Raw genomic sequence first — 12,725 nt, forward strand, 5'->3', positions numbered from 1 at the left:
TTTCAACCTGCTCCAGCCACTCCGTCTTCTCCTCCATGTCTGCAATGTCATTGTCTCTTCTCTTCTTGCTGTTTTAGCCTCCATTTCTCCCCCCGCCTTTGGTATTAGGGATTGAACTCCAGCACTCTTAACCACTGAGCCCCATCCCCAGCCCTTTGTATGCTTTATTTAGAGACAGGGTCTCACTGAGTTGCATAGGGCCTCACTACTTTGCTGAGGCTAGCTTTGAACTCACGATCCTCCTGCCTCAGCCTCCCAAGTCGCTGGGATTACAGGCGTGCCCCACTGTGCCCCGCCAAGAGTCCCCATTTATCTTCTGCTTTCCCCCCACCCTCGTCTCTGCCCACTACCTTCAGTGCCTCTTCTTGCCTCCCACTTTCTTCCTCCAACTTGTGGTCTCCTGCTCTGAGCTACTGTTGTAGCAGAGGGATGATTCTCTTCTGTTGGGGTCATGGCTTCACCTACCCTTTGGGACAATATCCAGGTAAGTGTCCCTTAGCTGCCCTTTGTTTCTCCTGCTATTTCTCTCCTTTTATTCTTGTAGAGTAATTATGTAGACCTCTGATTGGTTCATCGTCTTTGAAATGCACAAAAATTAAAATATAACTTATGAAAATGTGGGGGGATGCAACATATACATGCTGTGGAGAAAAAGTTATACCAGTAAGTGCATCTGTGTCTTAATCAATCTTGTGTTGCTAGAACAAAATACCTGAGAGCAGGTGCTTTATAAAGGAAAGAGGTTTGTTTTGGCTCACTGTGTTGGGGGCTGAAAAGTCCAAGTTCAGGCAGCTATGTCTGGCGAGGGCCTCATGTTGCATCATAGCCTGGCAGAGGGCATCAGAAGGTGACCACATTGTGAGTACCTGTGGAAGAGACCAAAGACATGGGTGGCCTCACTTTTATAACACCCCATTCTCAAAGTCACTCATCCAGTTCCTGGAGACCTTGCTCACTCCTTTGAGATTGACCTTGTCCAATGGTGGTGCCTGGGAACAGATTACCACATACTAGGCCCCACCTCTTAAAAGTCCACAACCTCAATACACCACACTGGGGATCAGTTCCAGTAGCACATGGGCCTTTGGGGACACACTCAAACCATCTCCAAACCATCACCCTACGTTAGGTAAAGGAAATATGGAAAGTTAATAGCCTACAGTTCCACTTTAGGAAACTACAGGGGGGGGGGAAGAAAGCAGATTAGGCTTCATCCAACCAAAAAAGGAACAAATTAAAATTAAGACAGAAATCATGGGAACTGAAAACAGGAAAACAGTAGGGGAAACCCAATAAAATCCATGTTGGTTTTTTAAAACCATCAACCAGATTATTCAACCTTTAGCTCAGGTTAAACAAAAAAGAAAAAGAAAAGATAGAGAAGAAAATGTGGATGCACCCTAAGACAAAGCTCATTTTGTCAGGAACCCCCCCGGGAAAGCGTGGTTCCTGCCTGTCGGGAAGAGGCCCACACTTGTCCCTTGACCCCCTCTTGGGCTGGCCTTTGTTTGGGTGGGGTCCAGGCCTCCCGGCAGCACTTGGTTCTGAAGGTGAAATTCAAAGAGGCCCCACAACCCGGGGCCCTCACACTTCTGCTTTCTGGTGTTGTTTTTCAGGCGGACACTGAGGAAAGGCGCTGGCCTGTCACACACACACACACCTCCTGGCAGCAGGAAGCCCTGCAGCTTGCCCAGGCCTGTCTTTAGCTCTCTCTCCGTTTCAGCAATTGGGTTTTTAAAGTCCTCTCTTCTGCACTCGGGCCTCCCTGAGTTCCATGCAGTCTGGTCTCCAGCCTGGGACCCTCCGGCTTCCTGTGTCAACCCAGGGAAGGAAGGTAGGTCCGATTGGCAGGAATCCAATCAGGAGGAGACCCCGGTGGTGGTGGTGGGGGGGGTCTCAGGGCTCCTGTGGCTGTGCCCAGGAGGGGTGATGGTAGGTCACATCTGTGCCTGTGTGTTCTCCCCATGGGACATGTCCCTCCAGGGGGTTAAACCACTCTTCAGTCCCCGTGTATGACCTTTGCCCCTTCCTTTAAGCATTGGATACATGTACCTGCCGGGTTTATGACAGAGACAGTTATACAATCAGCCACTCTCAGAGGCTTCTGGAATATTTTACAATCACGAATCTCCCATGATTATTTTTAATCGTTGGGGAAAAAAAATGAGTTTATATGTGCTCAGTAAAACCCTGGAGATGTCTTAGTACACGGCCAGGGTGTCCCTTTTGTTTAAATCAGGGAATTTGATTCTTGTGGCAGCCACAGGGTCCCCGTACAGCTGGTGCTAATGACATGGAGGGAATGCAAAAGTAAAAATAGGGTCTGGAAGCTGGAGACTTCTGCCCAGCCCCTGCGGATCAGACAAATGTTGTGTCTACTGACTGTGTCTCTGCTGACCGCCGCTTCCCCGCAAGGGTGTTGGGGCTTGGAGCAGGATCCAGGAGAGCTCTGTACCTTGACTGCCATATTTATCTTCCCTGGGTGCTTTGCCCAGGCAAGACAAGACCAGCAAGTTCTAGCAGGCATGTTCCGCAGGAAGTCTTTAACTCACTGCTTTGCCAAGTGTTGGTGTCTTTCCCAGAGGACAGTGGCAATGAGGTGGCTCCCGGGACACAGTAGATGGTTGAGTTCATTGAGGAGATGCTCTTGCTTAGGATCCACACACGCCCCAGGCCACTGGCAGAAGCCTGGCCCTGTCCTCCTCTGTTCCACAGAGCATGAGACAGACTTTGCTAAGGTATGACCTTGGCCTTGACCCAGTCTCCACTCAATTATTCAAAAAGCCCAGCTCTTTTTAATGACTCATCGCCTGTGTGCCCCTCCCCATCCCCTGAGCCCACCTGTGTGAAGTGGGCTCTGCGTGGAGAAACTTCAGAGCTGGCACCCAGGTGACGTATCTACCTGGGTCCCCTGCTTCAGGCATGAGCCTGCCATGGATGACTTTCATTGTCCTCCCCTGTTCGCTTCTCTGCCCAGGGTAAGGGTCCTTATTGGGCTGGTTGCTTATTTGTAGCCAACTATGCTGAAAGTTCACACCCACTGGTGTGGACACAGAGGCATATCATCTAGCTTATGGAGCCTCCACTGTGGAGTCTGAGGAGGTCTGTAGGTTTGCTGATGCATGTCAGCCCTTGCATTTTCAGGGCTTCCAAGTTCTGAAGGTGCAGCAAACGAATTTGGTTTTGAAGCTTTGGATGGCGTTTTCTTCTAGGGCAGCAACTCCTGTATTTCCAAATGACAGTGAAAGCCAGGCTGGCCACGCCTAGCTTACTTTTTGTTTCTGGAAATGGGAGGTCTCTGTATTCTAAAGAGTCCCCTGTGCTTGCCTGCGGGTGCAGAAACAGGGGTGCACTCTGCAGAATGAACGAGAAGCATGATTACCTTTTGGGAGAGCAAGCATCAGGCGGGCCACAGGGAGGCTGGGGGCAGGCTCTGCACGTGGTCTCCCAGAGGGCAATCCCACTTATCCACAATGAAATATCCACCAGGTAGGCCAGGGGCTAATGCAGGTTGAGTGTGTTCTGATTTCCATTCCTTCCATGTTGCAACCCCTGGTTTGTAATGACATGTTTGCATCTGCATGGTGAGACCCTGCTACAGAAGGCTGTGAACACCCACCCAGGGCAGACTAGTCGAGGGTGGTGGTCTGTGGAAGCAGGTGCTGTGGGGGATGATTCCTGTAGCATCTCTCTTGGCTTGGTCATTTCTCTATAGCTAACCAGCCAATCCCTAACCAGCCCTGCAAGACTGATTCTGTCTCTTAGCTTGAGCTCATTCCTCTTTCTTATGAAAATTAATGTAACCCACAGAGGAAGTTTTTCCTTTTACCCAAATCTTGACAATTTTCTCAGCTTCAAACCCTGAAGAAAATTCCCAGACGCATCTGAACAGGGCTACTTTGCATTTGAGTGGCTGTGTGGTTTCAAGTATGATAAACCTAGATTTGCATCTTCCTGATTTTGTTTCCCTAAATGGTATGGATTTTTTTATTTTGCATATTATTCATGATGTTGGTGGTTTAGCAGTGTAGCAAAGCATTTGCTTATGACACTAAGGATCTTTGAAAACATGGCTTTGAATGGTCTGATAGTATCCTCTTAGATGCCTTGCCATAACTAGCTTTTACTAATTCCTTATTTTTTAACAGCGAGGGTATTTCTAATATGCAGTGCAAGAGGGATGAGCGCTTGTATAAATAGATCTTTGTCCACGTCAGATTGTTTCCTTAAATTCTTGGAGGTAAAATTGTTACATGACAGGATGGCACACATCTCTTAATACACGCTGGTATGGATTTATCAGATAATCATCTTCGCTGCTGTTTGCCCAGAGAACCTTTTACTTCTGCCACGGTCTATATGATATGAGGTACTCCTGTGGCCTAGAGATGGGAAAATGAGCCGCTTTCCATGGCTAAGTGCTGTTGGAAATGTTTGCTACAAGAAGTTAAGGGGCTGTGGATGGGGAAGCTAGCAGCTGCAGGAGCCATGCTTCAGTGGTCTCCAGAAAAGCAGAAGCCCCAACCACAGGTCTGAGGCCCTTAGGTAACGAGGACACACAGGGCATTCAGAAAAGGCTACAAAGGTTTCCTCTGCCGTTTCCCAGTCAAGCTAGAAAATGCTGGAAATTAGACAGATTCAGAGAACAAGAATAATGTGTTTAGGAACATCGTCATAGGTGAGTGGTTCTCCCAAAACGTTGAAGCACAATGGAATGTTTTTGTGAATGAGATTCAGGGAAAGTGGGGGGTGCAGAAATTACTTACAGTCAATGCTCACTACTTAGGACTTTCAGATTTACAAATTGATCTGTTCATTAATATGTACTTGAAACCCCCAAATCAAAACAGTACTTTTACCACTGTTTGTGTAAATGTGCAAGGTGGTAAAAAATCTCCTGACACACATGCTCAGGTTGAATAAGAGACGTTCTGCCTCAGGTTGTATAAAGGGACACTCTGCCTTCTTGTCTCAGCCATTCTGGTGTGAACAGGTGTCCCTTTGCCTGGTCTTTTTATGGCCCCTTTGGAGGGGGCAATTTTGTGCTTTCTGTTGGTGACTTCACCATGGATAATGGTCCCAAGCATAGTGCTAAAGTGCTGCGTCGGGTCTGAGATGTGTTTTATGGAATGAAAAGGTCAGCTTTATACATGAGTTGCAGTATTGGTGGCCATGAGTCCGCTATTAATATATCAACAATATATATGAAGTCATTTTTTACAAATAGAAACACACAGTTGATGAAAGGTCACATATTGATCAACTGATAAAAAGGTAACCAGCCAGCCGGGCGCTGTGGCACAGTAATCCAAGCAGCTCAGGAGGCCGAAGCAGAAGGATCGCGAGTTCCAAGCCAGCTTCAGCAACTTAGTGAGGCCCTGAGCAACTCAGAGAGACCCTGTCTCTAAATAAATATTAAAAAGGCTGGGGATATAGCTCAGTAATAAGTGCCCCTAGGTTCAATCCCCGGTACCAAAAGAAAATAAATATGTAGCTGGAGGATCCCAAGAATTTAACTTTGCATTTTCCTAAGGAGCAGTGTTCAGAATTTGCAGATGTGTTGTACATGCTATAGAAGATAACTACCATGCATAACAAGAAACCGCTGTATTTTGTCTCGTGCATGAAATGAAAAGAGAATAGAACCAAGATTATCAATACTGAAGAAATGGAGAGAGGAGAAAATAGAGAAAGAAACGATACTCTGAGGCTTTATAAGTTATGATGTTAGTGACAGTGAATTAATCTGAACTTTGAGAATCGTCTTTCTTCCTGGTTGCCATTATCTGTAAGTGCTGGGCTCAAGATTGTGGCCCTTGCAGGATTTGGGGAGCCAGTCCTGTCCTCTGGTCTGAGACCTGGAGATGAAGGAAGATAGGATGAAGCTGGCCGTATCCACACACTGGGCTCATGCAGCTTAGCTCTCCTCTTCCTGACCTCCGACTACCTTTCCTCACCTCTTCCATACCAGAAAGGCTTATCCTGGCTCTGCCAGGAGTTTTTATCCTCAGTCCCCCTGGCTTTAGGTCTCGTTTATCAATAACTCCTTTATATATCAATCAAGCAATGGTTGCTTCTGTCACCCAACTCCATTGCACTTACTGTATTAGGTGTCTGTTGCTACCTAGCAAATTGCCCTGAACTTAGTTGATTAAAACTATAGCAATCATTTAAAGGTTGAGAGCATCTCATTCAAAAATCCAAAATTCAAAATGCTCCAAAATCTGAAAATTTGAGTACCGATATGACACCACAAATAGAAAATTCCATACTGTGAAATTCTGTATTATGCATAAAATTATTAAAGTTATTCTGTTAAACTACCTTCAGGTTATATGTATAAGGTGTATATAAAGCACAAATGAATTTTTGTGTTTATCCTTGGGTCTCATCCCCCAAAATTCTTCTTAGTTAGGTACATAAAAATATTCCAATTTTTTAAAAATCCAAAATCTGAAACAATTCCATTCCCAATCATTTTGGGTAAGGCCTACTCAACCTCTATTTTCTCTCATCATACTTGTGATCAGGTGTTTGAGACAGCTGGGCTGACTCAGGGTCTCCATAGGGCTGCAGTGATCTGGGCTGCAATCTCATTTAAAGGTTTGAGGGGGGCTGGAGGACCCTCCTCCAAGATAGTTCCCATGGCTGGCAAGACCAGGCTGACTGTTGGCTGACGCCTCAGTTTCTTTCCACATGGGCCTCCCCAGAGAGCTGCTTGAGCATCCTTACAACATGGCCTCTGTCTTCCCCAAGGGTGAGCAATCCACTTGAATAGCCCTATTTTATCATGATAGACGGAGGGGACACTACAAAGGCTTTTATATGGATCAGCCTCAGACATTCCACACATCATTCTGAGGTCAGCCAATGGATGTGTGAGGGTGTGAACACCAGGTGAGGCTCACTGGGTGCCCTCTTGGAAGCTGCCTCCCAAAGAGACACTTGAACTCTTCAACAAACTTTGCAGGGTAGAGACCCATGGTGAAGGTAGCCTCTATTCTGGGGAGCAGGAAACAAAATGGTAAGCATATTTACTCTAATGGAATGTCAATTCTTGTGACATTGGAGAACACAGACAAGAAAATAAATGAAAAGTTATGACGTGAAGTGGGCCAGGGAGTGGGTGGGGCAGGTGTCTGGTGGGCCTGAGAAGCTGTGCTCCTATTCACTGTGTTGGCATTCATGCTGGCTACTCCTCTGCAGGAGATGGAGTCCCTTCTACTGGAGTTATGCATTCTGGATGACTTTGCACCTGCCTTTGGATCTGTGCCTCATCTACTTATAGTGCCCTTAAACACAGCAGCTCAGAGTCCATGAGAAAGATCATGCTCATGGCAGCAGGTGTGAGGCTATGGCTCTCCATCTGTAAAGTGGCTCCCTGACAAGATAGAGCTGATGTCTCAATCTAAATAGGTTTTTAAGTACAAAGGTCAAACAGTCAACTTATTTCTGGAACTGGAGAAATGGACTCCTAATGTCCAGTGAGAAGATCCAGTGGTGTCAGTCGGTTGCAAAACAATACAGGGGGGTTGAAATAAAACACATGGGAGACATGCAGGTGCTTATTAGACACAGAGGGACTCCTCGACATTCACAAGAACTCATTTCCACAGGTTCAGGGTGGGCTGCTGGTGGGGCTGCTCAGGGCCAGGGCAGACAGAGCCAACCCTGGGAAAACACATAGGATTCCTTTCTAGATTTAACCCCTCGCAGTGTGTCATGTGTGGAATGAAGCCTGATTGGCACCCGACTGGCACAAGGGGAGTTTTTGTGGGAAGGAAGCACTGTCTCTGGTTAATCCCAGGCCTCTTATGAGCTGTCCACCATGGTCATGTGGGTGTGTCTTGTCTCTCTCTCTTGGACAAGTGCACGTGCGTGCGCACGCGCACACACACACACACACTCACACTCACACACATACACCCTCCTTCCAAGTGTCGAGTTTTCTATTCCTTTCTCTTCTGCATCTCACCATGAGCTAATCCTTCTCTATTCCACACTTCCACTCATGAGGTACCAATGGTCCTGGGCAACCTCCGTATTCTCTATTCACTGCTGACATTTATTTATTTATTTATTTATTTATTCGTTCTTTAAGTTATACATGATAGTAGAGTCTATTTGGACATATTTATACAAACATGGGGTATATCCTATTCTAATTAGGATCCTAGTCTTGTGGATGTACATGATGTAGAACTTCACTGTGTTGAATTCATATATGAACAAAGGAATGTTATGTCCAGTTCATTCCACTGTGTTTCCTATTCCTATCCCCTCCCTTCCCTTCATTCCCCTTTGTCTAATCCACTGAACTTCTATTCTCCCCCTTTCTTTATTGTGTGTTAGCATCCACATATCAGAGAGAAACTTTGGCTTTTGTTTTTTTTGGGGGTTGGCTTATTTCACTCCAGATCCATCCATTCACCAGTGAATGTCATAAAGTCATTCTTATTTATGGCTGAGTAATATTCCACTATGTATATATAACACATTTTCCTTACCCATTCATCTGTTGAAAGGGCACCTAGGTTGGTTCCATAACTTAGCTATTGTGAATTGTGCTGCTATACATATTGATGTGGCTGCTTCACTGTAGTGTGCTGGCTTTAACTCCTTTGGTGTGTGTGTGTGTATATATATATATATATATATATATATATATATATATATATATACCAAAGGAGTTAAAAGTGGGGTGGGATAGCTGGGTCAAATGATGGTTCCATTCTTAATTTTTTGAGGAATCACCATGATTGTACCAATTTGCAGGCCCACCAGCTCATTGCTGCCATTTATTATGGTGGCTTTGGTATATTGCCTTCCCCTTTCACAGGTGAAGATCTGTGACACTAAGGTGCCCAGGTCACATGGAGCCGGGATGGGACACCAGCCTTTCCATGTCCCAGCCTCTGCTCTGTGCCTATGACCTTGCCTTCATCTGGGCCAGCAGGCACCACTCCCATGGGACTCCACGTCTTTCCAACCCTCCCCAGCCTCTGCTCCTGAGTGATGATGCTAACAAAGTAGTTTAGGGTCGCTTCTCCATCTAATTTGTTGGTGAAAGAGCTAAAACCTAGAAGGCACACTTGAGATCTGTGGTCAGGCCACAACAGCTAATGCAGTGATTTCCAGGTGTGGGTATCTTTGTCCCCAAAGAAGGTTGGGCAATGTCTGGAGATGATTTTTGTTGTCATGACTGGGGAATGGGATTCTATTGGCATCTGGTGGGTAGAGGCCAGGGACATTCCTAAATAACTTGTAAACTCCAGTAAATCACACAGCCCCCTGACACACTCAGAGCTGAGAGTGGCCCAGCCCCAGTGTCAAGAGCAATTGGGTTGAGTGACTCAGCGCTAATTGCAATGAGGGATGCCAAATGAAAACAGAACCAACAGAGGGAGTGGTGGGGTGAATGCAGCTGCCTTACTATGTAAATAAAGGGTGGGGGACATGTTGTGACCACATGTGAAAGGGAAACTTCAACCTCCAGAAGCCCAGTGTAACTTCTGGGCCGCTGGGGCCATCCACGCCTGTGCTGATAGACCACCAGGCACAGACCTGGGAGATAATGGCAGTTAATGTCAAAGTTAGTGGCACTTTTTTGGCACTTTTTTTTGGTACTGGGATTGAACCTAGAGGCACTTTACCACTCAACTATATTCCCAATCCCTCTTTTTAAAAAATATTTTTAGTTATAGATGGACACAATAACTTTGTTTATTTAGTTTTTTTGTTTTTTTAGGTGGTGCTAGGGATTGAACCCAGCGCCTCATGCGTGCTAGGCCAGCACTTTACCACCAAGCCACAACCCCAGTACTCCCGCAGTCCCTTTTTATTTTATTTTCAGACAGGGTCTTGCTAAATTGCTGGGGTTGGCCTCAAACTTGAGATTCTCCTGCCTCAGCCTCTTGAGTAGCTGGGATGACAGGTGTGCACCATTGCACCCAGCTCAGCAGCACTTTTAAGAAAGGTTTTAGCAATAGGATATCATGTGGACAAAGTCAGGGTGCCGACCGGGACATGGGAGTTTGTGAAATATCAGGTGAAGGAGAATGTGTTGATTTGGAGTAGCCACTGTGGATGTGCAGGCACGGGGAAAGAACTGTGTGTGTGCTTTGTGTCCTGGGGTCACATGGAAGAAGATTGGGGCTGGAGAAGAGTCAGGGAATCAGATGAGGAAGCATTTCCTGCCAGAAGCATCTGGCATATCCTCATCAGGAAGATCCAGGTCCTTCCCCCTAAGAAGCTATGAACTCACACAAGAACCAAGTCCCAAGCAAGTGGCTGCAGGACAGATACATCCATAAGTTTGGACCTACTTATCGCCAAGGGTCTCTGGACGCGCAGCGACTGGACATTTAGACTGTTATCAGAAAAGCAACATGCATTCATTGTAGAATTCTAAAGAGGAAGGAGCAACATGTTTCTATGGAAGAGTTATTTTGTGGAGAGCTTGCAGACCCTGAAGCATGAGAAAGTCAGTTAAAGTTTTCAGATCTTTGATGCGTACATTTTAGGATAAGAGCAGGCTTACAGGGATGTTATGAAGGAGTAGGTTCTGTGGTTAAGTTAAATATGAGTGGGGAGCCACCGGGTTGGGCACAGGCAGACTCCTGAATCTGGAGCCATCAGGGACCATCTGGACCACCCTCCTTAAGAGCATGATGTCGAACTGAGACCTCAGGTCAGAGCAGGAGAAAGGCAGCCAGGATACAGGTCCATGGCTGGACATGGACAGACCTGACCCATGAAGACAGGCAACGAGGCTATGTGGCTGGACAGGGGGAGCAAGCTGAGCCTGGAGGTCTCAGGCCAAGGCAAGGAGAACCTTGCAGGAGAAGAGAGTTTGGGATGTGGCATGAGAGGAGAGAGGTCACCTTGCCTGTGAGTAGGGAACAGACAACCCGGAGCACAGGGCCCAAAGCCAGGACCAGAGCCGATGCCTTCACCTGAAAGATGGTGGCTGCTGCTTCTCAGGCAGCCCGGGGAGATGGTGGGAGGCAGAAGTCCCGCGGACGCATTCTCAAGGAAAACTGCTGAGAGAGCCCAGGAGACCAGCTCGTCTCGCCTCTTAGATCCGCGGCTTCTTGGCTGATGGGTGGACCTCGGTGCCCACGTGAGCTGCTGCCTCTTTGGGAGGGAGCCTGCCCCAGCGTTGCCCGACGCTTCTGGTAGGAGCAGGTTTTTTTCTGACCTGAGATGTGCAGAATGGAGGAAAGGGAAGACATCTGCAGTCTCTAGGTCTCACCCTGACCAACCAGTTGTAGTTGGTATCATTTCCTAAGTGAGGAGACTGAGGGAGTGATATATTTGGTGAGGTTATAGGCATGAAGAATCGAAAGCCCCTCCTTGGGTCTCGAAAGGTCGAATTGCCTCTTAGATATCCAAGCGATGATAGGTAAGCCAACATACAGGTCAGGAGCTCAGTGGAGAGAGATGGGTATCCATTAATCCACCTGCGTTTCCTGACCACCCACCAGGTACTAGGAGCTGTTAGGACCATGGAGACCTGGCAGTGGACAGAGGCTTCCCTATTCTAACCTTCTAGAGCTGGCCCTCTGTAGGGGGGGAAGAAGATAGACTCAAATGTGACCATCAATGAGGATGTGTTAAAGGGCTGTCACCTTACGGAGATTTGCTATAGGGAAAAATCAAGTAGAGAAGGGAGAGATGCGACCCAGGGAAGCATGGACAGTTATTCCACGTTAAAAATCATTTTTCTATTCCTAAGGGCACATTTAACCTGCATCATGAAAAGGCCCCAATAGAGCACGGAATTCTATTTTTAAGGGGCTCACCTGGCACCTGAAAACCATTTCTGCTGAAGAGCTACCTGCACAGGTGTGTGCTGAGGCATATGGACTGGTGGGCTGAGGGGCACAGGTATTGGAGGGCCTTGCTGTCCAGTTGTAACGAAAGGTCTTTTTTGTTTCTCAATTTTCTGCTGTTAAAAAAAAAACTGGTCATACACATGGAGAAAAATAACTGGCAATGTTGAATTGACAAGAAACACAGAGTGCGCTCTAAGTAGCACTGAGAAAATGATCCCCAGGGGAAGTGACCTTGAACTCTGGACTTTCCCTGCAAACAGAGGAGAAGGGGTCGGGGAGGTGGTGAGCAGAGTGTGTCAGCAGCAGTGACGGGGACCATGGTAGAGTTCATGGGCACGCAGGAAGAAGGCTCATGGCAGGTGTGTGGCTGGCTCCCCCTGTCTCTGGTGGTGGAGAGGCCACAGCTGGGGCCAGGACCCAGGCTTGGTGAGAAGGTGGAGCTCCTTGAATCTGCCATAGGGGCTGAGAGCGAGCGTCCGTCCGGAAAACAGAGCTGAGAACAGCAGTCTGGCTGTGAGGGCGGGGTGGCTGGTGGCTGGTGGCTGGAGTGGAGTGACCATCTTGAAGCTCGGGGAAGCGGAGGGTGGAGACCAGGACCGAGTGGGGGGGTCATCCCTGAGAAGGCAGGAGTGCCGCCGTTGCTGCTCTGTCGCCGATTCTGTTTGTGCCTTAAGTTTAATAGTCCAAGGATGCCGTCAGCAGTTCCTATAGTGAGCAGCTCTCCTGGCCAAGCACCCACCACACAGGACAAGGTCACTCTTCCTTCAGATCAGCACCTGGTCACCTCCAGTACAAGAAATCCTCTGGTCAGAAGGAAGAGGGCCTCTAGGCCAGGATGGGGCCAGTATTGAGCACAGGGGGCTCTTTTTCTCCCCAGGGAAACCAGAG

The 12,725-nt window shown here is 47.4% G+C and overlaps 1 protein-coding gene across 1 annotated transcript in view; it reads left to right on the plus strand.

The window, feature by feature from the left end:
• Positions 1-1,622: 1,622 nt before the first annotated feature.
• The window catches only part of LOC308631626 (tyrosine-protein kinase SYK-like), a gene marked incomplete at its 3' end in the record, with an annotated part of 33,765 nt that continues 22,662 nt past the window's right edge, over positions 1,623-12,725 (plus strand). The window contains exon 1 of the mRNA XM_081263005.1: positions 1,623-1,834. The remainder of the gene's footprint in view (positions 1,835-12,725) is intronic.

This window comes from Spermophilus citellus, assembly GCF_964194105.1.
Source record: "Spermophilus citellus genome assembly, chromosome: 12".
NCBI classification, from domain to species: domain Eukaryota; kingdom Metazoa; phylum Chordata; class Mammalia; order Rodentia; family Sciuridae; genus Spermophilus; species Spermophilus citellus.